Source organism: Vidua chalybeata, chromosome Z (assembly GCF_026979565.1).
Source record: "Vidua chalybeata isolate OUT-0048 chromosome Z, bVidCha1 merged haplotype, whole genome shotgun sequence".
Classification (NCBI taxonomy): domain Eukaryota; kingdom Metazoa; phylum Chordata; class Aves; order Passeriformes; family Viduidae; genus Vidua; species Vidua chalybeata.
In genome coordinates, this window is record NC_071570.1 from 76,166,014 (window position 1) to 76,185,290 (window position 19,277).

Genomic DNA, 19,277 nt, shown 5'->3' on the forward strand with positions numbered 1-19,277 from the left:
GAGTGGGAAACATGAGGGGAAAAAATGACAGGACATCTGAGGAGAAAAAAGGGCAAGGAAGCAATATGGGGAAAATGCAAGAAGTGTGTGTGGGGGGAGGATGGCAAATGTGAGGGGAAATGGGCTGGAAACATGGGGGGAAATTGGGTTGCAAAATCATCAACTTTTATCAAAATGTCCACAGCAAAACTAGCCTGTGTGGCTCCCTCAGGATGCTGCACAGGCTCAGGGCCAGCCATATCTCCAGAGACTAGCCTGGCCCTGGCAGCAGGGTACTAATCCTCTGTCCATGCTTGTGCTACCATGCAGAGCCACCGAACAGTCTGTACAGAGCCTGAATGCCCTCCTGAAGTGGGATGATTGTTGCCAGCAAAGAGGGCTTTGCTGGCATCTATGCTTAGTGAGGGCATAGGCTTCCATCTGGCAAGGCAAGTCTTGGGTGTGCAGGCAAAACACCTGTGTTTCTCAGAGGGCAGGATCAGAGTCACTTTTCTGTAGAAGTACATGAACTTGTTCTCTTGGGATAGCTTTTTGTCACTTTGGACAAGGCCCTAGACACTGTAGATTTCCTCTAGGGACAGATATTAGTTGATGTAATCTTTCCACTCTTCCTTAGCAAAGGCTCCATCCTTGGTCTTTGGCACTAACAGGACTGATACCTCCAACTGTCTCTGTCCACTGCCTGCTGTGGGCGTGGGGTTCCAACAAGCGAGGTGAAGGACTGGGTGAGCAGCAGGGGCTGTGCAGTGCAGCTGCCCAGCTCTCTGCCCCTGCACCTGTTACCTGCACACTGAAGGCCAGAGAAGCTGTTATTGCTGCCTCTTGTGCTTCAGCAGCAAGAGGTGCATAATGCTCCCCTTCCTCAGGAACTCTGGCCACAGCTGGCTCAGAGGCTGTGGCACCCACTGGGGCAAGAGATGCTAGAGTCACTAGCTGCCCCTCCTGCTACCTCTGTGACCATGCTGCTAAGACAGCTAGGCCTCCTCTGGGTAGCAGTGTGAGGGTCCTCATTGTTCACTGGGCCCAAGGAGTTGTCCCAGATCCTGTAGCTGACATCTTCCAATTGGGACAGATCTTGGTCTTTCTTGTCTTGTCGATGAGACAGTCTTTTTTTCATTGTCATCTTCCCTTTGGGAGAGCTCTTTGTCATTGCTGCCTTCCCCTTGGGACAGGTCTTGGTCTTTCTTTGGTCTTTCTCCTGTACCTGTTGGGATATTGTCTTTCCCATGGGAGACCCCTTTGTCATTGTAATTTTCCTATTAGGATATGCCTTTGTCAAAATAATCTTCATCTTGAAACATGTTTTTGTTGTCTTCCTGCTGGGTAAATTTTTTGTCATTGTCCTCTTCCCTATTGGACAGGTCTTTGTCTCTCCTGTATTTGCCTTGGGACATCTCTCTGTCATTCCAATCTTCCTCTTGGGACATGTCTTTGTCATTGTTGTATTCCCATTATGACAGCTCTTTATCACTGTGTTCTTCTCACTGTGCCAACTCTTCATCTCCTGTATTCACCTTGAGACAGATCTTTCTCATTGTTGTCTTCCCTTTCACCCAGTTCTTGGACTCTTGTCTTCATTTTGAGACAGCTCTTTGTCCTTTATGTCTTCCCTTGGCACAGCTTTTGCTAGCCATCATCTTCCCACTCTTTCTCTTCCTCAGATAAGGTAGCATGATTGTTTGAAAAATTCGGTTCCAGAAGTTCTAGCACCCTCTGATGACTGATGATTTTTTCAAAATCCTGGAAAATTTGTCTGGCTTTCCTGAGTAGGGGCAGTCTATGCTCTGCACAGGCTGGGCTTCACTTCCTGTGAAGGCTCTCTCTTAGACACAATGCTCAGATCCTTTGCAATCTTGTGGTGCGCCAGCAGAGACCTGCTGCTGAGGTTGCATTTAACAATGCTGCTTTGTCTAGTGCCATGTCCCTGCATCTCTGCCCAGGGAAACTCATGTAACCATGCTGTGTGCCCACTCTCACTGTTCTGCTGTGTCTCTGACTCCACATGTAGTTCTTGTGAGGGATGTCATACATAGGGATCTGGTTCTTGTCCTTCACACCTGCAACATAGGCTTGGTGGTGGTGTGGTGCAGCCCTCAAGCTCTGAACATCTGTGGCTGTGCCCTGCTCACTGTGAATGCCCTGAGCAATGGGGACAAGTAGGTGGCTGTTGTTGGCCATGGTTATGGCTGTTCTCCTGCCCCTGGTAGAAGCAATCAGCTGCTGGATTCTGCTGGTAGAGGAGGCAGCTTGTGTGTGCAGGAGTGCTGCCACCTGTGTTGCTGGCAGATGGGCTGTTTCTTTCTGTGTCGCTCTGGTGTGGACAAAGCAGTGACCCACTGCACCAGGCTGTTCATCTGCAAGAGGAGCTGAGGAGAGAGGCTGCCTGACTTTGGCCCTTGCTCTTGCCTCCTGTCTGTTCCTTCTGCCTGCCTGTCAGCAGTTCCTTGGTGTGGGAAGATGTTCAGTCCTATTTCCTTCAGTCTCGATACATCGGTGTGATGTTCCCTGGCACCCTGTCCCCACAGGGAGATGAAACCTGGCTCTGGCTGTCTTGCAGTGTTGCCTACGTGTGCCTGTGGTTCACCTGCATCTGCCGTAGCTCCACCTGTGGGAAAATGGAAGCATGGGATGGAGGAGGCTGCCTTGGCCAGAGGCAGAACCCTGAGACAGCTTCATGATGCCCAGTCTGTATAAAAATACAGAAGCCAGTTTTTAACCTTGTCTGTGCAGCAATTGAGAATAACAGACCACCACTTTGTCTTCAAGCAGGATTGTCTTTATTATACACACTTGAGTATTTATATGTTTCTTCTGTGTACAAGTTTTAGGATCAATTACACAGCCAACCAGTAGGAGACAGAAAGTAACCACAAAAAATAAGAGTAGAGCTGATGTTTCTAGCTCTTAAAATTCATCCCACACACAATTTTCAGGACTGTATGTCAAAGCACAGGTATTTATGGCTGTATTTGATCCTTTGGTATGCACTGTCCCATGGGTGAAGAGCTGTTAATCAAGGTCAGGACGGCCCAAGCAGGCTGCTGCTTCTACAGTCTGTCAAGTTATTTAAAAGGTGGGAAATGTGAGAGGAAAAGGATTGGAAACATGAGGTAAAAAAGGGAGGGAAATGTGAAGGAAGAAAAGGGCAGGAAACAGGAGGAGCAAATTGTGAGAAACTTGAGGAAAGAAAACGGCCTAGAAAATCTAGGAGGAAAAGGTTGAGACATATGAGGAGAAAATTGTGAAAAACAGGGGAAAGTTGTGGGGAATATGAAGAGGAAAGGTCAGGAAATACAACTGAAGGAGCATGAAATGTGAACCTCCCAGTCCAGGTCCCATCACCAGCTCTGGACCCCACTGCAGCCCCAGACCCTCCAGCTGTCACTCAGCCTTGTATATTGCCAGCATCCATCATCGGTCGTGGACCAGCCCAGCTTATGTCACCCAGCCCTAGACCCTGCTGCTTCTTTCATCTCCCATCAGGACCCAGTTGGCTCCCATCACCCAGCTCTGAAACCTGCAAGGGCCCAGGCCCCAGCCCTTGGCTCCCAGGAACTCCAAATGTCTCAGCCCCAGAAACCTCATGCATGCAGTGTTCTGAATCATGCCTCAGTCTTCATGGACAGAATGATGCCCCACTCCACAGTCCATGGAGTGGCATCAAATGCACCTCACACCGCATGCACTGGGAGAGAAACCTCAGACACACATGCTACTCAACCTGGGCACACCCCCAGTCCAGCACTCCTGCCACCCACTGAGTCCCGTACCCACCCTGGGATACCCACAATGCCTGTTTTGGGGCACCCCTCCCCATGCGCTTCCCCGACTGCTCCTTCTGAACTTTAGTCCTTCCCCATTTGGGGTAGCACTGGGGAGATGCCCCCTACCTGGCCTGGTGACTGAGCTCCCATCAATTGATGATGGATCGCTGTGGGGTCACTCCTGAAAATCAAGGTAAAGAAGGGAATGGCCTTGATGGGGTCAGAGGCATGGAGGACATGGTGACACCAGGGACACACTGAACCTGAAGGTCATTGCTAGCTCCCCTATATGTTCCCTCGCTCTTATATGGCTCCCCTCCCTTATATGGCTCCTATGTCCCCCCAAACTCAGCTGGCACCCCACATTTCAGCCCCATACAGACTTCCAAGCCTCTTACAGCCACCGTCAGCCCCATAGGGTCCCCTTTGTATGCCATCAGATCTCCCCCCATTGCAGCCCCTGATGCCATCCATCCCCATGTGGTGCTTGTGACATGCAGAATCACGAAATATTCTGAGTTGGAAGGCATCTACAGAGGATTGGTGTGTCAGGATCATAACTGGTATGATTGTAAGATTGGGGGTGAAAGGATCTCTTCATGCTTTTCCTTACCAGCTACTGAGTCTGTTTGCTGACTCTATTGGCTGCTCTCATGTGATCAGAGAGGAGTCCTTCCTGCTTGCCCCACTGCCTGCCCTGCCTGGGTGAACCACTGTGCCAGCTGCCATGCCAGGCCCTCACTGCCATTCCATGCCATGCCCTGGGTTATGCACTCCTGTTCACCTCGCTTCAGGTCACTCAGACTTCCTAGAGCTGTTTAAATCTCCCTTGGATGCTCCTTGCACCAGCCCCTCCTCATCTGGTGCTTGCTGAAGGCTGTCAAGTGCTGGTGAGGCTTGGAGCTGATGCTCAGGTGTTCCTGAGCTCAGAAACACCCCTATTCAGCTCAAAGACCAAGACACATGTGTCCATCACCCAGGCATCTTGCTCTTCTGTTTCTTCATGCCTCAGAACAGGGCTTGTAGCCATGATTGTGACATTACAGAAGAACCTCTGGGGTGAGGCCTCCTAATGGCTAGGGGCCCTGTTCCTCACCCAGAAGGGCATCCTGCCCTTCAGCCTCCAGTTCCATGTCCCCATGGGGATCCACCAGCCATCCTTGTCCCTGCATCATCACAAGGGGCCCACCAGCCCCCCTAGTTCTATGTCTCCATAGGGATCCACCAGCTCCCTTTGTCCCTGTGTCCTCATAGGGACCCACCAGGACTCCCAGTCCCCATGTTCCAAACATTCCCCTTGTCTCCTTTGTCTCCAATGTCTCTTGTGGGGTTGGAGGGAGTATTGGGACCCACAGGGACATTGGCTCATCAGCTTTTTGCAGTACTTTTCTTCTTCTTTGCACATGTGACCTTTGCATTTCTTTTACAAAACTGCTACCATCTTGTCTATGAGGTGTTTTCCATCTTACTTTAGCACAGTACAGGCTCTGGCTGGGAAGCTCCTGAGGGGCTACCCATGGTGGCCCCGTGGCTCCACATTTTCCTTATCCAGGAAATGCCCAGCCTGTGCCAGGTGCACTGGCAGCCCTGACTGGCCAGTTTTCCTCAGGCATCCCCAGGCTGGATCAGATGGAGAGGCTGCCAAAAGTCATGGCAACCAGGAACCAGCTCCTGCCATAGTGTCAGCTTCTCACTTTGGAGCCCCCCAACAAACAGGCCTTCCCCACTTCATTGTGTCTGCTGCCTGAGACTTGGAATCTCTGCAGGATGATACCAAGAGAACATTTGAATGCTCATTTGAACCCTTTTATTCCCATTTCTTAGAGTAAAATGAGTGAGATGGCAACTCACATTATGTACAAGAAAGAAGCAGTGCAACACAGCAAAGAAGGAACATTTCCAAATCCCAGTCTGGGAAAGTAAAACATGCAAAAGAGTGCATGTCATGTCACTGAAATGTCAGGAAGAATAAAACTTTCTAACACTCTAATTTCAGTATTAGGAGGCAGACATTATTTTGGTGTCAGTTCTGGGGGACACTGTTCCTCCTAATGTATACAACACATGCAAAGTTCCAAAATTATCACTTGTATACAAAGCATACATAATATCTAAATTCCCAGAATTCTCCTCCGCTTCTCAGAAGCCATTTACATATGCAGAGGTGTACTCCTTAAAGTGGAGCATGCACATGCAATTTGGGAAATGGTCTGGTTTGGGGAATTGCCCCCACCTTACTTTCTCCATTCATCATCACATGTCACCTGAGAACAGGACTCAGGCATTGTCTCCTGCCCTGCTGGCTTGGTTGAGCAAATTCTTGCCTTGGTTAGGCAACTTTTTTATGGTTTTTAAAACCTTAAACAATAGGGGCAGGGTTGCCTTGACAGGTAGGGAAGGGGCTGGAACAAAAGGAGGGGAATGGCTTGAGAGACAGTTTTGAGGGAGGGTAAAACTTTGGGATAAACCAACTTTGGGGAGAACACAGAGGAACAATAGAACGAACCATTTAACAATAACTTAACAGAATACGAACTGCAGCAGGATAGGAAAGGCCAACAGGCTAATGGGAAGAACAGAACTGTAATAACATGATGCTGCAGAGCACCATGGGGGAAGCCTCTGTCCTCACTCTAAGTTGGGAGGAATGCCCAGAGCCTATGATGTGTTCTTCCAGGGTATGGCCCTTGACCTTTCCCTGGTAGGTTGATGGGCCTCCACAGCTGGCTGTTCAATGAAGGGTCTGATGTTCTTGGCTGGAGCCCAATGAGGACCAGTGTCTGTGTGAAACACAAGCATAAGCCTTTCCCCATGTAACAAGGGGAAATGGGCCTATGATTTTTCCACTTTTTGTGTTTTTTACGAGGACTTGTGCTTTTTTTCCTATGTCTAACAATATTTCTTCAGAAGTAGAAACATGTTTTATTATAGGAGTTACTTTGCTATCAGCATAGCAATTTTAAAAATTGAAAAAATACAGTGCTGTGTGTAACCATTCCATTGGAATACATCCCTGCATTCCCCCTTTCTGTTGAGCTAAAAGATGCTTAAGTGTTGGATGAGCACATTCAATAATTGCTTGTCCTATGGGGGAGTGAGGGATGCCAGAGATTCCCCATAGGGCAAAAAAGGAGGAAAGTCATTGAGAAGTATTAGCGGGACCATTATCAGTTTTAATCTGTTGAGGAACCCCTAAAGTTGCAAAAGCAGCCAAAAAATTGAGGCAAACATCTTCAGCAGTTTCATCTGTGTGGCATGATGCAAATAATGTACTTGAAAAGGTGTCAATGGATGAGTGAACGTACTTTGAGACAGCCAAATTTAGGGTAGTGGATGACATCAGTTTGCCATATTTGGAGGCTTTATAGGCCAGTGAGCCTGTCACAAAATTATGACATTGACAATAAGGGCAAGCAGCAATAATGTCCTTTGCTTGTTGGTGCTTTAAAGCAAATGTGCAATAAAGAGCTACAGCATTCTGATAAAAAAAGGAATGGCTAAGTTTGACCTGTGCAAAATGATCAGGGAGTACCTGGACAAGTAAAGTAAGTAAGTCAGCCTGTTGGTTTCCTTCTGCTATAAAGACAGGTAACATTGTGTGAGAGCAAACATGCATAACAAAATAAGGGTGTTGTTTGGCATCTAAAAGGAAAATTAATTGTTGTAACCACTGGAAAAAAACTTGCCTTAGAAACTTCTCTTAGAACAGCAGCTTCAGCTCTTTCAGCAATACCTGCAACGTAAGCAGAATCTGTTATTAAATTAAAAAGTGTAGGCCATTTTAGGAAAGCACAAACAACTATAGCTATTTCCACAATTTGTGGGGACCCAGAAACTACAGTTATATCAGAGGCCTATGTACCAGTATCATTATCAAAGTAACATGAATTTATGGGAACCTCCAGACCCATCAGTAAATACTTGGGAGTTTGTAAACGAGTTTCACTGTGCTTGCGTTTTAACACAATATTAAAGTTAGTATGAGGCGGTGAATGGAGAGTAATCTGACCAGAAAAATCAGCTAGTGCAATCTGAAAATGTTCTGATGTTTGCAAAAGCCATTACAGGTAGACAGTAGTTACAGGTGTACAAATTTGTTCAAATTCATAGCCTGCCAATGTTTGTAATCTCTGTCATGCCTTAAGAATGATCTGTGCAAACATTTCATGTTGAGTAACAATTGTCTTTGTCATTTGTTGTGGCAAAAAAATCCATTCAATGATAAGCAAAGGGTCGGCTATATTAGGATCCCATTGGAAGAGCAAGGCATTTGGTTGTCATGAAGGATTTAAATGGATTAGTAAAAATGGAAGATCAGGCACCCATTGTGAGGTTTACCAATGGGCAATAACATCTATCACCTTTTGCTAGGCCAGTTGTGCTTCATGATTCAAATGTCTTGGGGAATACAAATCTTACTCTCCTTTTAACAATGCATAAAGAGGCACTAACCCTGATTTTGTGATTCCCAGTAAGGGTGTCACACATTAATGGTCCCTTAACAACTTTTGTTTTAAAATTTTGTTTTAGAAATTTTGTTTTGAATTTGCAATTACAATGGTGTAATAAATTGAAAATGTCCCGGGGGCCCCCTGGGTTCCCAGTCAGTCCGGGGAGCGATCCTCAGCTGACCAGTCCGCAGGGAGGGGTAGATGGAACCCAGATAACTCCACCAGCAACAGACGAGACGTCTCTGGAGTAGTAAAATCCAAGAGGCTTTATTGTAGGGAGAGACCAGGAATGGGAGGAGAAGGCAGGGGACACTCTCAGAGGGAACTGGCTCCAGGAGCCCCGAGACGAGGCGGGACTGGATATATAAGGGAGGAGGAGTGGGAGCGGTTGAAGTACAAGACAACCAATGGATAACGGGCAAAGGGGAGGAGAGACCAATCGGGGTACAGGAGAGGAGTGGCATTCTAACAGGGGCCAATGGGGTTAACAGAATAAGGGAACTTTCCAGAACCGGGGAGTGTGTTAAACATTGATGGGCAGTTCAACTGGGGTGGAGAGCAAGAGGTGATTGACAATCTTTTCTATGCTGATGCCGCCTCCCAAGGGAGAGCGGGGACCCCTCCCACAACTCCCCCTTTCTGATTTACTAAAAAAGCATTCCCTACAGTCCTGGATAACATTCTCTTAAAGATAGTTAGGGCAATCGAAATCAGGAAAATAATAATCAAAACCCAAATTAAACCTTTAACAATGGGAACGGCCCACCCAGGAACACCCCACTGAGAGAAGATCTTGTTTACTTCATCCACAGCCCTAGTTTCAGTTTTCAAGTCTTTTACTAACGCCTGGATCCGCTGGATGCTGGCTTGGATGGATGTGCTCTTCGATGTCAGGTTGAAGCAGCACACCCGTTCAAAGTCCTTGCAGCTGTGGCCATGGGCGAGCAGCAAGAAGTCAATGGCCGCTCTATTTTGTAACGTAGCGTGCCTGGTGGTCTTTTCTTCTGCCAAGAGATCTGACAGTGCGGCAGATGTAGCATTGGTCTGCTTACTTACCCAACACCCAAGGTGAGAAATCTCACCGAGGGCCTTTGCTGCCACGTACCATGGTAGAAAGATGGATGCGGCGACCCTCTTTCCTTTACTCCAATCGTAAATTTCCGAATCACAATTAGGGTCAGATTCACCATAAGATCTCTTTTGGCGTGCCAATTGTCCTTCCTTTTTCCAATCTAAAATTTGTGTCTTGTTAGGGGTTAGCGTAGTAAACTTGCCAAGGCTACAGGGGCCCCCTTTGATCTTGGAGGGGATCCCAGCCCACACCCTGTCCCCACAGATCAAAAACACACCCCGAGGGAGCTCCTTAGGGTATGGGTAGGACTTGGACAGCACAGGACTTGTGTAATTACACCACTCATTGATGTATTTTTTATTGGCTGGTGTTACCTCCCTGATGTTTTGGCCTGGTTTTGCCTGAGGGGCCTTAGTATAGAATCTGATACAGAAGTGAGCCCTTGTGGACCCCAGTAGGTCTAATTCCTGGGGTTCCTGTGATGCCTGTGGCAGTGTCCTCATCCAACCCATCCAGGAGTCCGCCGGGTTGGGTTTCATCCCTGTGAATGGAAAATTGTTTTCGGACGGGGGACTCCCACCAGGCATGTAGACAATGGATTGTCTACACTGCCCATGGCCATGCACAGCTGTTCCTGTCCGATGGACTTTGCCAGCGTGACCCAGATGTTCTCTTTGGGCTGTGGAACGAGCCAGCTTCCTGCCAGGTGGAGCCATAGGATGGTGAGGAAGGCGGTTGCAGGAAGCCGGTCACTGCGGGGTGTCCTGGCTGATGTAGCTGCCATCTGGGTGGCTGATAATCTAACAAATAAGACATACAAAAAGAAATGAGGACAACGGTCCCTTTGAATCCCCATCCTCCCCCGTTTAAGTCAAAATCATAACAAAATATCAAAAAAAAAAAAAAAAAATAGGGTCAATTATAAGGGTAAAAGGGGCGAGGAAAGTGATAAGATGGAAAAGGGTAAGGGATGGAAGGGGATGGAGTTAGGGGGTAAAATGTCCTTGCCGGTTGAAAGTATCTGTTGGTTATTAGGGTTCTGATGGCTGGCATTGACTGGTCTGTTTCCCTTCCTTTTCCTTCGGCTCCAGGCGACGGTGGTCTTCGCTGGAGCTGGCGTCTCAGGGGAGTGCTCCGGGGGTTGGCTTTCCTTAGCGATGTCTTCCTGGTACGGCTTTATGAACTTGCCGGGGATCCACCTGGGGCCCTGCTCTGTAGAAACACATCCATACCCTCTCCCCCACCTAATTAGAGGGTATGGACCTTTGATGGTTTTGGACTCAGGGTCTCTCACGAGCACAGGAGGTCTCTCTTTCAACTGCGCCCTGGTGTTGTTATGGATGTGGCGCAGTATCGGGTGGTTTGGCTCGCAGTCCGAACAGTTCATGAAATTGAGAACGTATAGGGCCTTGCACAACCTCTCTACAGGGCTCGTGGTAATAGCCGAATCATTCTGCTGTTCTAGTAGTTTTTTAATTTCCTGATGTTTCCTTTCCACGATTGACTGCCCTGTAGGGTTGTGTGGAATACCTGTGACATGGTCAATGCCCCATTGTTGCACAAATCCATGAACTGTTTGGACACAAACCCTGATCCATTGTCTGTTTTGATGGTTTTGGGGACACCCAAGGTGGAGAAAGCCATATATAAGTGCTTGATAATATCTTTTGTTTTTTCCCCCGTATGGGCGGAAGCAAATACTGCCCCCGAGAAGGTGTCAACCGAGACGTGGATGTACTTAAGTCGGCCAAAGGAAGGGAAATGCGTTACGTCTGTCTGCCAGATGTCCAATGCCCCCAGTCCCCAGGGATTAATCCCCGTCGCTAAAGATGATAAAGCGTGGGATTGGCAGTTGGGGCATGTAGCCAAGATGGCTCGCGCTTGCTCCTTAGAGATTTTAAACTGACAACACAGCGCCGGAGCATTTTGGTGGTAAAAGGCGTGGCTCATCTTAGCCTGCATGTGGACATCAGGCAGGGTAGGTCTTAACAGTGTTGGATTCACTGAGGTAGGATGAGCTAACATTGCCAGGTTGTCCGCTCTCCGGTTTCCCTCTGTGATTTCGCCTGGCAGGTCTGTGTGTGACCTAACATGCAGTATGTGATAAGGTTGCTCCCGGTGGGAGATGAGCCAAATTAATTCCAAGAGCAAGTTATAGAGTACTTTGTTTGAAATTTCCTTGAGCAGGGCATGTTCAGCTCGCTCTGCTATCCCGGCCACATATGCCGAATCAGTGACTAAATTAAACGGCTGCTGAAATTTTTTGAAGGTTCTCACAACCGCTGCAAGTTCAGCGATCTGGGGGGAACCCTGAACTATTTGGACATCAGACTCCCACTTCTGACTGTCCGGGTCCTTCCAAGTGACCACCGATTTGTGGGATCTACCCGACCCATCGGTGAACACCGTGAGAGCGCCTTTCAGCAGTTTTACTTTTGAAAGATTTTGGGGCCAAATACAAAGTGTCTTTGAATAATTTGTGTTTCGGATAGTGGATGAGAATCTGGCCAGGATAGCTATCTACTGAAATTTGTAAATATTCGTTCATTTGTAAAAGAAAGTCCAATTGGTCCAAATTTAACGGCAAATAAATGCATGCTGGGTCACACCCTGCGAGGGTCCGGAGGCGCTGGCGGGCCTTTATAATGAGTTTGGATGTTAATTCTGGAAATGTGGTTACGGTCTTTGCGGGCTGGTGGGGGAGGAACAACCACTCGATGGCAAGGAATGGGTCCCTCTGGCTGTCATCCCACTGGAATAACAGGGCGTGTAAGTTCGGTGACTTACCAAGGATGGCACAGTTGATTGGGAGGGACCGCGTGACCCGATGCGCCTGGTGGGACTTGATAGCAGCTGCGACTCTCTCTAGGGCTTCACGGGCATTCGGAGTAAGGTGACGTGGGGATGCCAAGTCGCTGTCGCCCTTCAGAAGGTGGAACAGTGGCGACAGCTCCTCCGTGGTGAGTCCCAGGAGAGGTCAGATCCATGTGATGGTACCGCAGAGCTGCTGCAAATCCCGCAGGGTTCATGGGTCGTCTTTGATGGTAAGAGACTGGGGCACGACGGTCCTTCCCATAATCAGGAAGCCCAAATATTTCCAGGGGGACAACAGCTGGATCTTGTTCTCAGCAATCTGAAATCCCGCATCTTTGATGGCTTTAACTGTCTTATCCAGGGCCGCTTGCAAGTATGTAGGGTTCGCGGCGCAAATCAAAATGTCGTCCATATAATGAAGGATAATGGCCTCTGGGAAGAGGCGGCGAATAGGGGAGAGGACCTGTGCTACAAAGGTTTGGCAGAGCACCGGGGAATTTTTCATTTCCTGGGGCAGAGTGGTCCATTGATACCACTTATATGGTTCACCTCGGTTGATAGAGGGAACTGAGAATGCGAATCTGGGAGCATGTCCGAGGTATAATGGGATGTTGAAAAAACAATCCTTGATGTCCAGGATTGCCAGCTGCCAATCCCGAGGCAGCATGGAGGGAGAGGGAAGGCCTGGCTGCAAGGGGCCCATCTCTTCAATGACAGCGTTAACCCTGCGCAGGTCTTGGAGCAGGCGCCACCCATCCTTGCTGGGTTTTTTAATTACAAAGACAGGTGTGTTCCAGGGGCTGGTGGAAGGTATTAAATGCCCCAGGCGCACCTGCTCTTCTACCAGTTCATTGAGCGCCTTAAGTTTTTCGGATGGCAAGGGCCACTGACCCACCCACACCGGTGTGTCCGTCTTCCAATTGAGCAGTGGGGAGGTGCGCTCCACAGTGGCCCAGACTAAAAATCCCACGCAGGGCTAGGGATGTCAAGACGGGCACCCCATTGGGACAAAACGTCCCTGCCTAATAATTTGATATTGGATATCACAACAAAAGGTCGAGTAGTGGCAACCTGACCCTCTGGCCCCTCCACACACACTAAGTGCTTACTGCAGTGGGAGTTGACAGTTCCTCCCACTCCGGAGATTGTGCCGCAAGGGGACACTAAGTCCCAGTCGCGCGGCCACTCTGCCTGAGGGATGATGGTAATGTCCGCGCCGGTGTTTGCCATCAGGTCCAATGAGATGGTTTTCCCCTGAAAGACAAAAGATGTTTTAATAATTGGTCTATGTCTGTTGATGTTTTGGACAAAAAAGGCAGAAGGGTCTTGATTAGGTGAAACGTCCAGTGAAGCGTTGTAATTGGTTTCTTCGGTGTGCAGATGTAGGACGTAGCACAAGGCTAAAGGAGACTTTTTTGGCAGCGAGAACAGCGGATGATGACACACCACAGAGACGTTGAGCTCTGCCCCCGGCTCAAAGTAGACGACCTCTGGGATGATGGTGAGGTCGTCCGGCGTGTTGATGGAGTCTCCCAATAGCAGGACAGTGGCGGGGTAGTTGCAGTATGGCGGTGGCAGGAATCCCACCGGGACGCGGACCAAGTCCTCATCAGGAAACATGATGTGGATGGAACTCCGGAGGACTTGGCGGCGGGTGCAGTTTAATTGCTTGGTCCTTCTGAGGAGCCAGAGCCCGTCCTCCTGGCTGCGGATGTCCGGAGAAACGTGCTGCTGGGGCAGTGGTTCTCCGGGAGAGATGGTAGCACAGGGCGCTGGGACGGGCCATTTGATGTCGTAGCGCGGCCCCTCAGCACGATCCGCCTCCCGTTTCCCGGCCAATGGAAGTGGGGATTCCGATATGTTGGCCTCAGGGAGGGGTTGTACTGATGGTAGGACCTTTCTGGCGGCCAGTGTGGGCAATTCACTTGTATGTGTCCCAACTGACTGCAGCTGAAACAACGAGTGTTCATTAGGTCCACCATCGCCTCCCCTACCCCTTTGCTCACCGCGAACACCACTGTCTGCTCCATCTACGCTCCTTTGGTGCACGCCTTGACCATCTTGGCAATAGTCAGCTCCGGATCTTGGGGGAGAGCTCGCAGGATCTTCTTGGTCTCCGGGTTTGCGTTGGTCAGGGCCATCTTACGTAGCAGTTCTTCCCAGGCCTCGACATTCTCGATTTGTCTGTCAATAGCCTCCTTTAGCCTGTCAACATACTTGATAAAGGTCTCATCAGGGCCTTGAAGGATGGATGAAAAACTTTGGAGGGGGGTGGTTCCGTCGGGGATCTTTAGTAGGGCCTCCTTCCCAGCGTCTCTGATTTCCGCTAACAAGTTCTCGGGAAGGAGGATTTGGTCTTCTGGCTTACTAAACTCCCCTTCCCCTGCCAAAGCCTCAAGGCCCTCAGCGCCATCTCCTAACACTTCCTTGAGGTCGTATTTTGTTAGGAGAGGCTTTATCAACTTTTTCCAGTGAATCTCCCACAGAAGAAATTCTGTCTTCGCTATGTAGCGAAGGTCATGCTGTACCAGGGAATGTCCAGTAAATGTCAAGTCCAGAATGTTTTTGAAAAAGGGAGAATTCCTCCCATAATCTTTCACGGCCCTCCTCAACTCTTTTACCTCCGTGTACGGCAATTGTTCCCACCGCGGTTCCTTCCCCCTCTTGAGTTTGACCGGCGCCGCAATTGGGCCTAGATCCCTGGTGAGATCTAGGTCCCCAGTCCTTGATGGCCTCCACCCGTATACGGGCCCAGGCCTCCCCCAGCTTGGTTGTGGGCCGGGGGTCGTCACTGTCCTCATCGTCTTCCGAGGATGAGGCAGGACTGGCTAGGGCGCGGAGCCTCTCCCTTACCGGTAGGTCCCAGTTACGGGAGACCCTGCAGGCCAAGATGGCCTGCTTCCGGTAAGGCCTACTTCCGGTTCCGGTCGCATGGGAACTGGAAGCGGCATGAGAGGGGGCGTGGCCGGACCCACCCACCGGGGCATGGCCTTCTGATAGGCCTGTCCCACCCACCAGGGGCCCACCCAGGGGCGTGGTCCAGGGAGCAGGATGGGAGGGTCCCGATGTCACGGAAATCGACACATGTGGAAGGGCGGGACGCAGCGCAGGGGCGGCAACCGACGGAGGGGGTGGAGATATAACAGCGGCGGGAACCAAAGGAGGCAGGGAGGAGGAGGAGGAGGCGCCATTTTGTGCCCTGAGGCGGTCAGCCATGAGGCCGTCGCCATTTTGAGGTGGTCTGACAGCAAGAGAACAAGTATTAAAACTGGGGCTAGAACTGGGGTTGGGGATTTGGGGAACAAGGGAACGGGTAGGACTCATGCTGGGGTGGCCAGTCCCAGCACCAGAAGAGGACAGTGTGGAACGGGAGGCAGCAGGATGACGGTAGCAACCCTGTGCCGCATCTTGGCAGGATCTGTCTCCCGATCCACCCTTAGGGGATGTGGGATTTGGAATGAGGGTGATGGAATGAGGGGCAGGAAAACTGGGACCCGAACTTTCCCCTTTTGATTTAACTAAATTAAAAATAATATCATAAATCGGAAAAAACCTCCCCACTTTAAAATTCCCACAGACTTGAACGTCATAAATATAACGTCCCACTTTTCCCCAAAAGGAAACAGAAAAGACGTCCTCCTTAGAGGCGTCTGGAAAATGGTCAAAAATTAAATTAACAAAGGATTTAAGAACCCGCTTATTAAAGGTAACATTCCCCAACGGAAGGGCAGATTTAACTTGGACGTAAAAATCTCGTCGTGCAGGGGAGAGGCGGTTGCCCATCTTCCCACTGCAGAAGAGATTCCCCACCAAACCAAAAGAGAGAAAAGAAAGAGAAGGGCCTGCGTCGGCTGCTCGCCTAGAGCAGCAAAACTCACCAAACGAAGACGAGGCGAAAAGAAGAAAGGTGAGGTGGGGTGGTGGAGGTCTGTTGGTGTCGTGGAATCCGGAGCTTCCCCTGAAGCTGCAGGATCGGATATCCATGACTTGTCAGCAGGTCCAGGAAGCAGGAGTCTTCTTACAACAGAAGAGCAGCTGCTCCTGGGATTGGCGGCGAACAGCGCTTGCAGTCCTGAAGCGCAGGGTCACAGATCCACACACTGACAGGAGATGCTCTTCGGAGACCGGGGCAGCGGTGGCCGCGTTCGGGGCGCCAATTGTAATAAATTGAAAATGTCCCGGGGGCCCCCTGGGTTCCCAGTCAGTCCGGGGAGCAATCCTCGGCTGACTGGTCCGCAGGGAGGGGTAGATGGAACCCAGATAACTCTACCAGCAACAGACGAGACGTCTCCGGAGTAGTAAAATCCAAGAGGCTTTATTGTAGGGAGAGACCAGGAATGGGAGGAGAAGGCAGGGGACAGAAGCACTCTCAGAGGGAACTGGCTCCAGGAACCCCGAGACGAGGCGGGACTGGATATATAAGGGAGGAGGAGTGGGAGTGGTTGAGGTACAAGACAACCAATGGGTAACGGGCAAAGGGGAGGAGAGAGGATGGGGTGACACACAGCAAACCATTTGGGGTACAGGAGAGGAGTGACATTCTAACAGGGGCCAATGGGGTTAACAGAACAAGGGAACTTTCCAGAACCAGGGAGTGTGTTAAACATTGATGGGCAGTTCAACTGGGGTGGAGAGCAAGAGGTGATTGACAATCTTTTCTATGCTGATGCCGCCTCCCAAGGGAGAGCGGGGACCCCTCCCACACAATGGCTGTGCAATTTGGGATCTAGTATGCCAACCTAGTTACTGTCATGGAGGCATTTGTTGAATCTTGTCCTGAGCTATTTGCAATTCTGCACATTTTACAGCTTCTGTGGTGAGGGTTAAGGTTTCCTTCATGTCATCTTGTTTTTTAGCAGCAATAAGAATATTGTCCGTATAGTGGTATAGTAGCACCTGAGGCTTTGCCTGTCACACTGGGGTAAGGGTCTGTGAAACAAACCACTGGCAAATTGTGGGACTGTTTTTCATCCCCTGGGGTAAAACTACCCAGTGGAATCTTTGCAAAGGTTCTTGCATATTTAAAGTGGGTACTGAAAAGACAAATTTTGGTGCATCCTCTGGGTGCAGAGGAATTGTGAAAAAATGATATATGAAATCAATGATTGTTAAGTGCCAATTTCAGGGAATCATGGTAGGTAGATTATGGGAGGCCTGGCTGTGGAGCTCCCATATATCCCATGACTGCATTTATTTTTCTGAGGTCATGAAGGAAACACCACTTACCACTTCTTTTCTGAGTGACAAATACATCAGTTTCATGGGCTTGTGGAGAGGACAATAGGTCCTGCTTGTACTTGTTCATTGTCCCACATTGGAAGTCAAGATGTATTCAATTGCCATCTGTATGGCAGTTGTCTTCTTTTAGGTGGGCAGTTTTCCTTATCTCTTTCACAACCAATTCTCCCTCCAATTCTTGGAGGAGCCAAGCATTCCTAACTAGATACAATCTGGGTTTTTAAGACACCAGACTCAGCCTTTCCACGAGTTCCCAAGATGAACAGCTGGGATTTTTCCACTGGACCTTCAGAGGAAGACTACACCCTTCTACAGGATCACTGCTCCAACAGCACTACATCTGCCACTCCAGGAGGACTGCAGCCATTCCAATTTAGACTGCTACCAAGACCCTGGCCAAAAGGGTGTCAGGGTGTATTCTGACTCTGTCAGTAGTTTTTTCTTTTGTATTATTGCATGTATTTTGTTTCTTTTCCCTTTTCCTAATAAATTGTATTTCTGACTTAAGAGTCTCTCACTGGTTTTGCTTTCAAACCAGAACATTAATTCATCAAATTTTGTAAGACGCACAATTTTTCTGCTTGCAGGGGCCACTTTGTTAGTGGGGCCTGTTATGAACAAAAAAATGAAAATTAAACCTTTGAGGAACCTAGTTAACAATGGTTAAATGTTGTTACAAAGTTAAATGTTGTTAATACAAGTTAAATGTTGTTAATACAAGTAACAAATTGTGATTAGTTGATTAAAACCCAGTACTGTTGTTCATGTATAAAGGGGGAGTGGAACCGGGGAGGGGTGGGGTGCCAATCTTTGTGGAAGGGCAGAGAAACTTTCAGGAGTATTACATCATAGAACACAACCACAACTTAAATCAAGATTGGAAGAGAGACCAACCAATGGAAGGCAAGAATTCCAAAATGATTGGCCAAGACTGCACCAACTTATAAGCCAATCAGCAACAGAGAAATAGACCTGTCACAGCACGGATCCTGAGCACCCCAATCAGGAGACAAACTTGAAAAGGCCTGGGGTGTCTTAACACCCGTGTCTTTCCTCGGAGCTGGTTTCCCTGGAAACACCCCTAGGTTACAATTACTAAGTCTCCGGACTAGCGGGTTGTTCCTTTTGTAATAAACAGGCTTACTTTAATTTAATTAACGTGCCTCCTTTTTGTTACTTTAAAGTTTCTTTCTAAGCCTGTTCGCAACAGGGCCAGTTTGTTAGTTTTCCAGGTCATTTTCAGGATAATGTGCAAATCGGTGACCCAAAAAATCAGACCCAGTTCTGACTCCCATCTGTGAGAGCATGTCACGGCCCCATAATACCATGGGAATTTGCAAAACAAAAGGCTTAATATTAGCAGTATGTCCTTCAGGACCTACAATTTGGATAAAATCCTTGTTTTGAAAGCTAGTACTGCTCCCCTCAATACCAGTAAGTGCTTGGGGAACTGCAGTAAGTGACTATCTCAGGAGGCCACTTGGCTTGTGAAATGACCTGTATCAATAATGCCTGTGAGTGTGACATGCTGTCCTTGCCATGACAGCTTACATTTACAAGTGGGACGTTGAATGGTTAACTGCTGAGTCTAGAAAATTTGAGGTGCTCTTGTAGGCCTAAAACCCTCCTCTCCCCTCCATTTTTGCACTGTGTTAATAGACATTGGTGTTATAAAAAACATTGATTGAGCAATTTTAGAACCCTGGAGTACAGTACATGGGGAGAAGGAAGTCCAGATCATGATTTTGATTTCTCCTACAAAGTTTGTATCTATTATTCCTGGGAGCACAAACAATCCTGTTAAAGTGGTTGAAGAATGCCTCAAAAGCAATACACTCCGTCCCTGCCCTAAAGGTCCATTAATCCCCTTGGGGATCAGATGGATGGAGGAATCTAAAATAGTGACTGCACAGGCTGCTGCCAGGTCCATCCCAGCAC